The sequence below is a fragment of the Palaemon carinicauda genome, chromosome 22 (genome assembly GCF_036898095.1).
Source record: "Palaemon carinicauda isolate YSFRI2023 chromosome 22, ASM3689809v2, whole genome shotgun sequence".
In the NCBI taxonomy this organism is placed as follows: Eukaryota; Metazoa; Arthropoda; class Malacostraca; order Decapoda; family Palaemonidae; genus Palaemon; species Palaemon carinicauda.
The window spans coordinates 100,161,797-100,176,684 of NC_090746.1; the positions used below are offsets into that span (position 1 = coordinate 100,161,797).

Genomic DNA, 14,888 nt, shown 5'->3' on the forward strand with positions numbered 1-14,888 from the left:
GTATCTTGTATTTACACACACATGTATACATACATACATACATACATACATACATACATATATATATATATATATATATATATAACGGATTTTGAGCGAAGCGAAAAATCTATTTTTGGGTGAGATAGCCATGTCGTCCTGATGGAAGTTCCTATAGGGTAGCTTCCTAGGGTATATTACAACTACGGCGATATTCCCAGAGAATTTACCTTAAGGTACCAGAATTCTAACTCCTGGAGCGAGTATCCCTCGTGAAAGGGATATCGCGACATATCAGAGGACGTATTCTAGACACGTCACATGGCAATCTACTACCTGAATAGAGATTCGTCTCGTAGGAGGGAGATTGACGAGATACGAATTCGGGAAAGAAAAAGGGGGGAGCCGCTCCCAAGGCTTCCCAATCCCCCGATTCGTATGCGTGCCTGGCGCCAATCCTGGCGCCATCTGTATTCCTTGTAGCGTACACGAGGTGCTACAGATACTGTATGTAGGGAGGGGTCCTACAGCCCTTTCTTAGAAAGGCAAGGGCGGGTCCATCAGGACGACATGGCTATCTCACCCAAAAATAGATTTTTCGCTTCGCTCAAAATCCGTTTTTTTGGGCTCAAGCCATGTCGTCCTGATGGAAGTGTACCAGAGCATTACTGTATCTGTGGATTCTCAGAACGTGCCGTACTCCCCGGAGATATTTATTCCCGGTCGACTAGACCTAGAGACCTAAGATGTTACCGTTATACATCTTTTCAACTAACTATAAACTATGTTAGAGCTTCCTGCCCCCTACAGGGAAGAGTCCTACTAGACTCTGGAAAGTCTCGAAGAGTACATATATCTATGTATGAATATCAGGCAAGCTAATATAGTGGTCTCGCCCTATATTAAGTAAAGCATAGTTTGTAAAGGACCACTGCGTCAATATGAAATATCGACCAGTTTTCCGCACAATACTTGTATTGGCCAAAGGTTTTATATCCGCATAGGAGGAAAACCAATGCAACATAGCTTGCATAAAGGAACAATTCTATTAGAATTATCCCAGATAAGGTACATAGAATGAATGCTCAATTATACCAATAAATTGACACAGGTGAAGGAGACGCAAGGTTCTCAAGAACAAGCTTATTGACAGACAATAAACAGACAGGTTAACCACAATTATACATATATATATAAGAAGAGGATAACCCAAAACTTTAAGCATAAGTATGATAGTAAACAGGGCTTGTTTGTCTGAAAGAAAAACATTAGATGCCACTTTTAAGATACCGAGGTATCAAAGTCATAAAAGCCTGTATTACAAATCAATGACATTAGCGTTAGAAACGCTCGGCACACATGTCTGCACTTATGCTAGGTTCACCTTCGGAAATGGAACAGTCTGGATGGGCAACACAGTGCCCTCACTTAGTTTGTAGTACAGTATGTAACTACACACTCACCCTGGAATTAATCGTCCCAATTAAGACCACTGTTCCTCGCAGAGTTAAACAGTAGGGTTAACACCGCGACCCACTGCTACCACAGATCTCTTTTAGTTCCTCTACTTGCTTCGCATAGTGGCGAAAGAACACTCTGGAAGACTTCCAGCCAGTGTATGAATGGAGATGTTCAAAATCCATGCAATTAAAGAAATTTAAGAATGAGGCAACTTTCCTCGGATCGTGACCTGCGGGTGTATTGTCAGGATCCGCTCTGCGAATAAAATATGTGATTTTTGCTCTGAGTTGATTCAGAGATAAATTTGAGCCTGATGTTTCTCCCCTGAATAGTTGACCACCCTTGAAGTCTGAAGTTCTATGAAGATAGACCTTTAGGCATTCTACTGGACATAGAGATGCATCTTCTTTCAGAGGGCAGATTCTCCAGGGACCCCACCTGTTGGTGGGTAACTCATTCTTGGCGAGAAACGTAGGATCCGGAAACAGGTTCAGTTCTTCCCCATCCAGGAACTGAACACGACCTGCCTCTCTCGAGAGGCTACAATTTCACTAACCCTGGCCCCGGACGCGAGTGCAAATTAGGAAAATAACTTTTTGTGTCAAATCCTTTAACGCACATTCTTCATTGCTCAACAGAGAAGCGAAATGAAGAACTTGTCTAAAGACCATGAAATGGGCTTTGGAGGTGCTGAAGGTCTGAGCCTAGCACAGGCTTTCGGGACTTTATTAAAGATCTCGTTACCTAGGTCGACCTGGAAGGCATATAGAATGGGTCTTGTCAAAGCAGACTTACACGCTGAAATCGTGTTCGCTGCCAACCCTTGACCATGGAGGTGGGGAAAAAAGATAAGCAGAAGTCTGTCAAGATCTCCTGCGGAATCTTCGCCTTGACAAAAGGCCACCCATTTTCTCCAAGATGACTCATATTGCCTTCTAGTAGATTTGCATTTATATTCCTCAAGGAAGTCTATACTGGCTTTCGAAATCCCGAAACGCTTTCTCACCGCTAGAGAGAGAAAATCATGACCTGCAGGGTCCGGGTTTTCTGTAATGAAGCGCAGACAGTTGACTTCTGGACTCGCTGGGTCAGAACTGGATCTGGTAGTGGTACAAACTTCAGCTACAGTTCCAATGCCAGGAGGAACCACACGCTGTTCGGCCACTTGTGGGCCACTATTGCCGCTACCCTTTGAAGGATCTCAGTTTGTTGAGGACCCTCAACAGAAGGTTGTGAGGAGGGAACAGATAAATCTTGGACCATCTGTTCCAGTCGAGGGACATTGCGTCCACTGCTTCCGCTAAGGGGTCCTCGTACGGGGCACGTACAGGGGCAACTTCTTGTTGTCTTTCGTCGCAAAGAGGTCTATCTGCAGTTCTGGGACTGATTCAGAATGAAGGAGAATGATCCTGCGTCTAAGGACCATTCCGACTCTATCGGTGTGAACCTGGATAGAGCGTCCGTTGTCACATTGCGGACTCCTTGAAGGTGAACTGCCGACAGGTACCACTTCTTCTTTTCCGCCAATCGGAAGACGGCCAACATCACCTGGTTGAGAGGTGGTGACCTCGATCCTTGTTGATTCAAGTATCTTACAACTACCTCGCTGTCTATTACCACTTTCTGTGGAACGAATGACGCGGGGAGACTTTCTTTAAGGTAAGGAGCACTGCCCTAGCTTCTAGAAAGTTTTATGAGAAAGGTCTTGAATAGCCTGGACCAAGTCCCCTGGACTTTTTTCCGATGAGAGTGACCTCCCCATCCCTCCTTTGAGGCGTCTGAGTGAATCGTCACCGACGGGGGAGGTGGCTGAAGAAGAACCTGACTTCTTTAGATGTCTGGCTTGGGACCAAGGCCTGAGAAGAGTACTTAGCCGAAGCGGCTGGTCTTCTCAGATCTCTTCACGCGTTTGATGCATAACTTCTCCAAACTCCGATTGCATCCTTTAGCTGTGCTCTTAGCACTGGGTCTGTCACCGAAGCAAACTGGAGAGAGCGCAGTACTCTCTCCTGCTCGTGTCTTGATATCCTTTCGGAATCTTGAAGTCTCTTGACAGAACCCACTATCTCCTTCCTTTTCTTCGCTGGGGTGGAGAAACGGTGTGACAAAAGGTCCCAGTGGATCTTAGCCACTGGAACTTTTGAGATGGAGAAAGTCGAGACTTTTTCTGTTGATCTTGAAGCCTAGGTACTCTAGGAACTGGATCACTGACTGGAAGCTTGCAAGCATTCTGTCTCGGATGCTGCCCACACCAACCAGTCGTCCAGGTAGGCTACTACCTGAATTCCCTTTAGGCGAAATTGTTTGAGAGCTACGCTCGCAAGCTTCGTAAAAATCCTTGGGGCTATGTTTAGCCCGAATGGCATGGCTCCGAAGGCGTGTAGTCTTCGCTGTAGCCTGAACCCTAGGTAGGGGGAGAGTCGATGGCTAATTGGAATGTGCCAGTAGGCATCTGACAAGTCTATAGAGACGGAATATGCCCTCTTGGGCAGTAAGGTCCTTATGTGTTGCAGTGTTAGCATTTTGAATTTGCAATTCACTATGAACTTGTTAAGTGGCGACAAGTCCAGAATGACTCTGAGCTTTTCCGAGTCTTTCTTGGGAACACAAAACAGCCTCCCTTAGAAATTGATGGGCTTCACCCTTTTTCTCCAACCGTTCTTGAACGTACTCCTCCATAACGGGGGTGGAGTGTTGGAAAAAACCGAAGGTATGGGGATGGAGTGCTGTACCAGCTCCCGCCCAATCCATTCTTGAGTAGGCTGTGGGCCCAGGGATCGAAGGTCCACCGATCCCGAAATTTCAGAAGTCTCCCTCCTACCGGTATCACCTCACTTGGACTGCCGTCCTGAGGTCTTGCCTTCCTGACCACGACCACCCCTGAATCCCCTTCCCCTTGAGGGGCGTCTAGACGAGCCTCTGGCTGCTCCTCTAGGCTTTGCTCGGAAGGAAGTAGACTGCCCTTCGAACGCTGGGGTGAATGCCGTGGACTGTGTCGACACGGCCTGGGGTACCCACTGAAAGGTGGTCGGGGTTTGTGCCACGATCTGGGGCACTGGGGGCAATGGCAATTGCAGTTGCTGTTGCTGTCTAAGAGGCTTGGCTGGCCGAGACGGTAGCCTAGTCCTCATAGTCTTCCTCTTTGGTTGAGGACCCTCATCCGGGGAAGACTTTCTTTTGATAGCCAGGTCCCACTTCTGGAGAAGGTTTCTATTCTCCAAGGTGGCTTTATCAAAAACTTCTTTGACCAAGTCGGTAGGGGAAAAAGGTCTTTTCCCCAAATGTTGGAGGAGATTAGTTTCTTTAGCTCGTGCCTCACTGTAGCCGAGGTAAACACGAACTCCCTACAAGCTCTCCTTGCCTTGACGAAGCCATAAAGGTCCTTCGTCACTGTGGCCAGATGAGGCTTGGCCACTACCATGAACATTTCATGGACCTTGGGGTCACTTGCCATCGTCTCGAGAGTAGTCTAAAGAGACATTGAGGCAGTCAGTCTTTCTTTTGTATCGAGCTCACTTTGCAAAAGAAAGTCAGACAGCTTAGGGGGGTCCTTGCCGAACTGACGTCCGGCAATATCACCCTCCAACTTTCCACTTAGAACGTAAGATGGACGTCCTTCCAATCTTTGTGGTCCATAGGCAGGCCCAGCGACAAGGGTTTACACTCCTCTAGGGAGGGGCAAGACTTGCCGGCCTCGATTGCTTTTAGTACAGCCAGAAACCCTTTCTGTAAAAAGGGGGAAGGCTCTAGTAGGCGAGGACACAAAGGAAGGGAGCTTCCTATTCAATGCAGCTACCTTTGAGTTAGAGAAGCCCCTCTCTTTCATCGAAGATGAAAGTAGAGCTTGAGCCTTAGCATGGTCATCACTATGACCTCCTTCGGCTCTGCCTCCTCCTTTAAAGCTGGTTCCTTCCTCAGCCGGACATAACAGTCCGGATATGGTGCCTTGCTGGGCCAGAATTCCACCCTCCAGGGGAACTGAGCCCAGCATATCCGAGATGACGATCTTTCCAGTCGTCATCGACATGTGCTCAGCATACCTCCATGGGTTAGCATCCGAGCACAAAGGAAGGTCTTTCACATTGAGCTTTTCTGGGGCCCATGTGATTCTGCAAGGCACTGCATTCGCAGTTCCATTGCAGCCGCCTTCTCCTGATTCTCCTTCTGCATTTGTTGGATCATTCCAACAATAGAAGAGAGGGCCTGTCCCAGCTCTACTGGGAGACCGGCCGATGTAGAGGGACTTGAACTTCATCCTGGGCTTCTGCAAGGAGGTCTTCCTCCTGACACCCGTCCACATCAGATATCCTGTCATTTAGCTGGATGTCTTGCATCGCGACCGCGACTTCAGCATCCACCTGGATCTGAACTTAGGGGATCTCCTCTTGAGGCTGGGGAATCACTGCCTCAGCTGATGCCTTAGGGAAAAGATACGCCCTCATCTTCTCACTTGGAAGATAAGGGCCAGAAGTGTACTTTTGGAAGCCCCTTACCCAGGTACGAAGCTTCTTCCTAGCTATTTAAATGTCTCATTAATCAGGTTAGTGCACACAGTACATACCTGAGGGTCCCAATACCGGAGATCATCCTTGGAGACAGCGTATGCTGCGTGTCTCCTACAAAACTCATGTCCGCAGAGGTTCTTGCTGCTGACATTGCAGAAAGCACTTCCCCACTTCGGAGTGTCCTTCTGTAAAGAGAAGAAATTTCCATGAGTATCAAGTGAACTATGTATCACTGGATATGCATAGTATAGCATAACAATTCATAAATGAAAGACACACACTTGTGTTTCCCTCACAACCCATTGTTGCAGCCTTCCAGATAATAAAATCAAAAAATGGTTTATCTCTACTAGAGTAACCAATGCAAGGTTTCCATAGGAAACAGGTGGAGCTCACACCTAGGCAATGATTTTAAAAATCCTGGATAATAGACAGGGAAGAACTCTGCTTCCTGTCTGAGGGCAACAGCAAAGGGCTGTGTAAGAAAACACAATAGTGTTAGAAGATACAGTGCTGTACCTAAACTTTTACTATAGTTTTCTTCTTACTGTATATGCTATACAGAAGAATACTAGTACAGTATAGGGGGATGTGTGCCGGCCTGCCTTTGCCGGCCGGCACACACCACAATTAGCTTTAAAGTATACTACTTAACAGCTATAGGGCGGCAGCCCTCTGGTTCAAATGCCTGTGCCGGCGGCAGCAGCTGCCGGCCAGCAACAGCCAGTGTTGGCCGGCAATGATTGCCGGCCAGCAACTACACAAGGTAGTACCCAGCTGCCGGCCACACTCTTGGTGACCGGCAGACAAGGACTGACATAAGCCGGCCGGCAAAGGTACAAGACCGATGCCAGCCGGCAGCAAAAGAACCAGAAGACTACCCCTGCCCGGCTGCCGGCCTCATAGGCCGGCAGCCGGCCTATGAGGCCGGCTGCCGGGACAGGTACAGCACTAGAAGAAAATAGAATGGATGCCGGGATAAGAGTGTACACAACCCCCCCAGCCCGGCAACCGAAAGAGTGCATATAAGGAAGGGGAGAAACTTAATTCAGGCTTCCTTGACCAATGCCGTCCGGCTCTGCCGGCAGGCATGGATGAGGGACCAAGAGAGGTCCGGGCAGCACTCGAAAACATAAGACCCTTGCCGTCCAGCGTCTCTGCCGGCCGGCAATGGGCTTAGTCAATCCAAATCCCAACCTATACTAGGTCCAGAAGTAGAATGACATATGGTACAGTAATACCCCTGCCGGCCAGCTCTGCCGGCCGGCAAGGTACAGTACAGTAATGGCTAGGCCATTACGGAGATAGAGGGGGAAGGGACAAGAGGGTCCTGCCAACCTTGCTTTAGTGACAGATCACCCGTAGCCAAGAACTCTGTCTTAGCCTAAGGGAGATCTAAGGGAAAGGGCCAGCGCAGTAGTATAATACCTGCCAGCTTCCAGAGCACCAAAGCAAGGAAGGCGTTGCAACTCCCAAGGGAAGATATATCCTCCCCGAGAACAGCAACAGGACTTAGTCTGGTCGATCACACAAGAAGGAATCATAACTACAGAAACCTTCGACAGTGACCTAAGGGAGCTCAGCTCCCTTTGTAAGTGTTAGGTCAGCGAGGGAGACTGCCCCAAGCCAAACAACACGGACTCAGACTAAAAACTCTGTTGTTCTGACCCTCTTTGAACCAGACTCTGCTGGAACAGGAAGGTACAGTAACACCCTAGTATAGTTTTATCGAAAATAAATTCGGAAAAAACCACTTAGGGATAAGCCCAAGGCTTAAACAGAGGGAAAGGGATTGCATACCTTCTCCGAAGAAAAGAAAGCAACCGGGGAGTATGATAAAGTATACTAAGGCTCCATAAGCAATTAGCCTAGGCACCAAGAGAAACGATTACCTAATTCACCGAAACTCTCACGTATACAATCTTGGAAATATTCCACACAGTCTAACATGTATAAAATATAGCCTAAAGCTTCAATAAAATTTTAATTACACTCGGAAAAACCATAATCATGCATTAAGTACTAGGACCAAACGACTAGGCTACATGGCCTAGCGTAGGCCAGAATGGCGAATACTTCGCCAAATAATACTAAGCACGAAAGGAAATCCTATGTAAAGCTAAATAGCTAAATTTTATTAAGCAAAACAACCAGGAATGTCACTCTGACTAACTAATTTATACCTAGCGAGTGACAGTGTCCAGGACACCTCTGGTAGGCTACGGCTCTTGTATCAAAGATTAATCCTATTAATCACTCAAAATTTTACCAAGAGCCTACATTTATACATAACAGACACTATACTCAACTTATCCGAGGTCAACGAAGACGAAGAAGCCATGAAAAGCTGAATAAATCCAAGATTTGCGAGAAAAACAGGAAAAAACACCGAGTTGTTAAGCTACGCAAAAAGGAATACAGATGGCGCCAGGATTGGCGCCAGGCACGCATACGAATCGGGGGATTGGGAAGCCTTGGGAGCGGCTCCCCCCTTTTTCTTTCCCGAATTCGTATCTCGTCAATCTCCCTCCTACGAGACGAATCTCTATTCAGGTAGTAGATTGCCATGTGACGTGTCTAGAATACGTCCTCTGATATGTCGCGATATCCCTTTCACGAGGGATACTCGCTCCAGGAGTTAGAATTCTGGTACCTTAAGGTAAATTCTCTGGGAATATCGCCGTAGTTGTAATATACCCTAGGAAGCTACCCTATAGGAACTTCCATCAGGACGACATGGCTTGAGCCCAAAAATATATATATATATATATATATACATAGACACAAACAAACTCATTAACATACACACACACACACACATATATATATATATATATACATATATATATATATATATATACACACACACACACACACACACATATATATATATATATATATAAAGTGCATCATTATCTCCGTACATACACTTGTTTATTATGAATAACGATAAAAAGAAGATAAAAAAATATTTATGTAATATTCTGAACATAAAAGGAATCAAATCGTTATCATAGAGTCATAGACTATCGAAGCTACGGGAAAAATTAAAAAATGGAAACCATACACACACACACACACACACATACACACACTCACAGACACATTTCAATAAGAAATGAAACAATTCCAACATTCTCCCACAGTCTCACGTTTTGCCTTCAATATTATACAACCACGGTTGACACAACACAAGGTTCGCTTTTCATATTGATATCTTGACAAAGAATGGCTATACAATGAATAAAATAAGTTAGTGGGCACAGCCATTCCAGTATTGAACGAGTAATAACCGCCGTGTTTGCTGCAGTACATGCTTAGAAATGCTGCTTCCATAACATGGGGTTCACTCCAAAATTATGTGATACTAGTGTACCTGAACCGTCAGAAATGACGTTTAAATATTTACATAGATACACATACAGATTAAACCCTTCCCACTCCCTTCCCCTTTCCTGATTACAACACGCTGCTTTTAGCAATTTGTGGGAGAGTGTTGTTTCCGAGTGTGCCTCTTTGGGTAGTCCCTATCACTAGGGTATGAGTACTCCCTCTCCCCATGACAAGATATATATATATATATATATATATTTATATATATATACATACACACATATACACACACACACACACACACACACACATATATATATATATATATATATTGACACCTGTTCTTTGTTATATAAAAAAAGATAGTGCACTGATACACAAAACACATTCGTAAACATAAAATAAACAGAAACTAACAATACTACTTAATCGATTCTTAATCTATTTTCTAAAATGAGTTCATGCCAGTTTTGACAGACAAAAAGAATAATTAAATATATATTTCATCACACTGATTCTTTAAAGAACAGTTTTCAAGTCACCCTCAAAAGTGAGTGCATTTACCAAAAGCAACTTTCAACCAAATTAAAATTCATAAAAAAAATACTTTTAGAATTTAAAACCAATAGCTTTACGGTCAAACTCATTATGACTTACGGAATATTCATTATTCATTTTTCAAGTCCCTTAATCTCTAATATTTTAGCATAAAGATTTATAGTCACCAGTGAAAAGTTTTATAACAAAGCATTCTCTCTCTCTCTCTCTCTCTCTCTCTCTCTCTCTCCCTTTCGACAACCGAAGAAGGTGGGCGAACACAATCAGAAATAGAAAAAGTTCTGGATCTTTTCTTCCAATAACGACTTGTTAATAATGATGAGAAATACATAAGGAGATCTCTTCCAGGAAATATACCTCATACACAAAGCCCACAATGACGTAGAGAGAGAGAGAGAGAGAGAGAGAGAGAGAGAGAGAGAGTGGGTGTGGCTACTAGCAAAGAGGAGTGGTGGGCGGAAACATGAACGAGTGGAGGGGGTAGGAATGGAGGCTGAAATGGGGAGGGGGAGGGAATAGGGAATAGGGAATGGGAATGGCGTAGCAGTGACGTCATACATATTCAGTTAGGGAGAAACAGATCCCTCCACTTTACTTAACACAGCACAGTACCTTAAACGCCTACAACACCTTCATCCGTCACACACCAAGATCTTTCATCATTACACCTTTGGTGTTGGTTATACCAATTCATAAAAAATATGGTTGTTTCAGAATTCTAGTATTAAATATTCAATAATATGAATTCAAGTATTAAATATTCAATAATGTGAATTCAAGTATTAACTATTCAATAATATGAATTCAAGTATTAAATATTCAATAATGTAAATTCAAGTATTAAATATTCCATAATGTGAATTCTGGTATTAAATATTCAATAATATGAATTCAAGTATTAAATATTCAATAATGTGAATTTAAACATTAAATATGCAATAATGTGAATTCAAATATTAAATATTCAATAATGTGAATTCAAGTATTAACTATTCAATAATATGAATTCAATTATTAAATATTCCATAATGTGAATTCTGGTATCAAATATTCAATAATATGAATTCAAGTATTGAATATTCAATAATGTGAATTCAAACATTGAATATGCAATAGTGTGAATTCAAATATTAAATATTCAATAATGTGAATTCAAGTATTAATATTCAATAATATGAATTTAAGTATTAAATATTCAATAATGTGAATTGAAGTATTAAATATTCCATAATGTGAATTCTGGTATTAAATATTCCATAATATGAATTCAAGAATTAAATATTCAATAACGATTATTTTTAAAATCCCTGTATTAAATATTTAATAACGCTCATTTACGGCATTCCAGTATTGATATTCAATCATTATTTTCAGAATTCCAGTATTAAATATTCAATAAGGCTTCTTTTCAGAATTCCAGTATTATATTTTCAATAAAGCTTATTTTCAGAGTTCGAGTATTAAATATTTAATGTCACTTATTTTCAGAATTCCAGTATTAAATATTCAACAATGCTTATTTTCAGAATTCTAGTATAAAATATTCAATAATGCGTATTTTCTGAATTCCAGTATTATATTTACAATAAAGCTTATTTTCTGAATTCCAGCATTGTATTTTCAATAAAGCTTATTTTCAGAATTCTAGTATTAAATATTCAGTAAGGCTTATTTTCGGAATTCCAGTATTAAATATTCAATAACACTTTTTTTTCAGAATTCCAGTATTATAATTACAATAAATCTTACTTTCAGAATTCCAGTATCATATTTTCAATAAAGCTTATTTTCAAAATTTCAGTATTAATTATTTAATAACGGTTATTTGCGGAATTCCAGTATTGAATATTCAATCATTCTTATTTTCAGAATTCCAGTATTAAATATTCAGTACAGCTTATTTTCAGAATTTCAGTATTAAATATCCAATAACGCTTATTTCCATAATTCCAATATTATATTTTCCCTAAAGCTTAATTCAGTTTCAGTATTACATATTCAATAATTCTTATTTTCAGAATTCCAGCATTATATTTTCAATTATGTCCATTTTAAGAATTCCATGAATAAATATCTAATAAGGCTTATTTTCAAAATTACAGTTTTATATATTCAAAAACGTTTATTCTATAAAACCTTGTAATTAAACCACCGTCCATAACTATATAATTCTATTTAGAAATATCCTTTTCGCATCCATTCCCATCCCATTCCAAAACACATTCCCGTGCAATACCCTGTTACCTGTATTGCCTAATGCACTACCCTGTTACTTCATTACCACGCGTCACCCTGCAATAACAATCGTTTGTTTACGTTTGATATAACGTTTCCAAACAAGCTAAGAGGAACCATATATATTGCACTGGTATGCTAAGACGGAGAGATAATACTGCCATTGAAGCCGATGTTGTGTATGAGAATATTATTATTATTATTATTATTATTATTATTATTATTATTATTATTATTATTATTATTATTATTATTATTATTATTAATTAATTAATTAATTATTATCATTATTATCTTATATATCATATGATGTATTATTATCATTATTATTATTACTAGCTACGCCACAACCCTAGTTGGAAAAGCAAGATCCCATATGCCCAAGGCCTCCAACGGGGAAGAATAGCCCAGTGAGGAAAGGAAATAAGGAAATAAATGAACGATATAAGAAGTAATGAACAATTGAAATAAAGTATTTTAAAACCATTAACAACATTAAAACAGACATTTCATACACAAACAATAAAAATTTTCATATATAAACAATAAAATGACTTATTTCATATATAAACTATAAAAAGACTTATGTTAGCATAAAAAAAAAAATTGCTTCAAACTTGAATTTTTTAAGTCGTGGTCTCATCTCGGCTGTTATCTGCTTATCTTAAAATATGAGCTGAATGGTAGAGATTAACTCAGGCGACGCTAGTGGCTTTGAAGAACCCCCCAAAAAAGTAATGCCGTATGTTAAGAGGGTATAATATTGCATACATAAAAGTTCCTTAAAAGCTCCAATAAATAACTTCAATTATGATGAAGATACTGAAGAAAAATTATTTCTGTGATAAACTCCAGGTAATTTCAATTCCAGATTATCTTAAGTATAAATCTTTCCCTTCACTCATAACATATCCTAAAATTTCCTTAATAGATTTAATTAACAACTTCACTCATAACAAACACAATAAATGAAATAATTTTCGTCATAAATTCCAAATATTTCCAATTCCAGATTTTATCTTCGGTATAAAATTTTTCTTTTCACTTGAAATAAATCCTAAAAATTTTATTTATAGATTTAAACAGTAACTTCAATCATAGGAAACACAATAAATGAAATAAAATAAAAATTGTGATAAACTCCAGAATCCAGATATTCAAAATTACATGTTTCATCTTCATTATAAATTTTTCTCTTCACTCAAAACAGACCCTAAAAATTTTCTTATCAAATTTAATTAATAACTCCACTAAAAAGAAACCCAATAAATAAAAACAATTTTTTTCTGATAAACTCCAGATATTCACAATTCCATATGCTATCTTCATTATAAAATTTTTCTTTTCACTCAAAACAGATGTTAAACATTTTAATCGAGCTTTCGATTATAATCTACGAGTAGAGGAACAGCAATAATGCTAATAAAAATGTGCCTTTTTCTTTTACTAATGAAATTAAAGTAGAAGTAATAAAACATTACTTAATCAAGAGTAAACACACGCAAGTTGAAAAACGTGTTATTTCGAATTAAAAGTCTACGGTGAGCTTAATTAAAACTTCAGTTAGTCAACCCCACCATGGTATATTACTATATGATATGATAAAAAGTCTACGGAAAATGCACAGTACATTTAACTAACTAACACAGGTGCAATATAATTTATATACTGTTTAATGAAAAGAAAAAGAAATATATATATATATATATATATATAAATATTCATATATATATATATATATATATACACATACACACAATATTAAATAGCTTCAATATAACTATCGGCGTCAATAACTTTCGATGTAAGGAAGCCAGAACTCTATATCAACCAATGAATCATATATATATATATATATATATATAAGTATATATATATTTAGATACATATAGAACAGAACAGCCTAATGAACGGGGGGGGGGGGGTTTACAATGCTATTTGGCTCTGCAATCAGCGTATATTCAATCAAATCTAATTATGATATTAATCATTCCTTCATAAAAGAGCACAATCACAAATACTAATTCAAAACGCAGCGTAGCATAGTTCCCATTTAGCTCTCGAATCAATCAATGACAGATTTATCATGCGCAATCATTTTCAAATGGATTTCTATGTGGTAGAAAAAATAATATTAGCTGTCAGTTAGTATAGATGAGAGAGAGAGAGAGAGAGAGAGAGAGAGAGAGAGAGATTATGGAACTAGGAGATGACATTTGTATTTATGTTTAGTTTAACCTCGGGAAAGCGAAAGTAAAAAGCGATAGGTATTATACAGAGAAAGAAATACATTTACGTCAATGAGAGAGAGAGAGAGAGAGAGAGAGAGAGAGAGAGAGAGAGAGTTTTGTAGTTATATAATCTTTTTTATATCAGAGAAAGACTGAAAATAACAAAATGACAAAAAAAAACTACTATGGAAAACAAAAACACACACACACATACACACACACACACACACATATATATATATATATATATATATAACTATATATATATATATATATATGTGTGTGTGTGTGTGTGTGTGTGTATGTGTGTGTGTGTATAGTAAGAGACGAGACTGACTTAGCTTCAAACACATTCCCTACAAAACCATGAAGTGAAAATCCCAAGAGATTCCATATGTTTTTCTAGAAATGCAAAACAGAGTCATGAGGTGATCAGCAAAGTATCAAACGCGCGTGTGAGTGACATCCTGGAATGGGAATGGCCAGGAATTCCTCGCTGGAATTCAGATCCCGAAATTATCCTAGTGACGGAAATCTTGAACGTCAGCGTCGAAATTCCAATGAAATTTTAATGAAAAGCTTCCAC

General features: G+C 39.8%; 1 protein-coding gene across 1 annotated transcript in view; it reads left to right on the forward strand.

The window, feature by feature from the left end:
• The window catches only part of LOC137615987 (semaphorin-1A-like), an 85,182-nt gene that overhangs the window by 36,754 nt on the left and 33,540 nt on the right, over positions 1-14,888 (forward strand). The gene's annotated exons all lie outside the window — the stretch shown is intronic.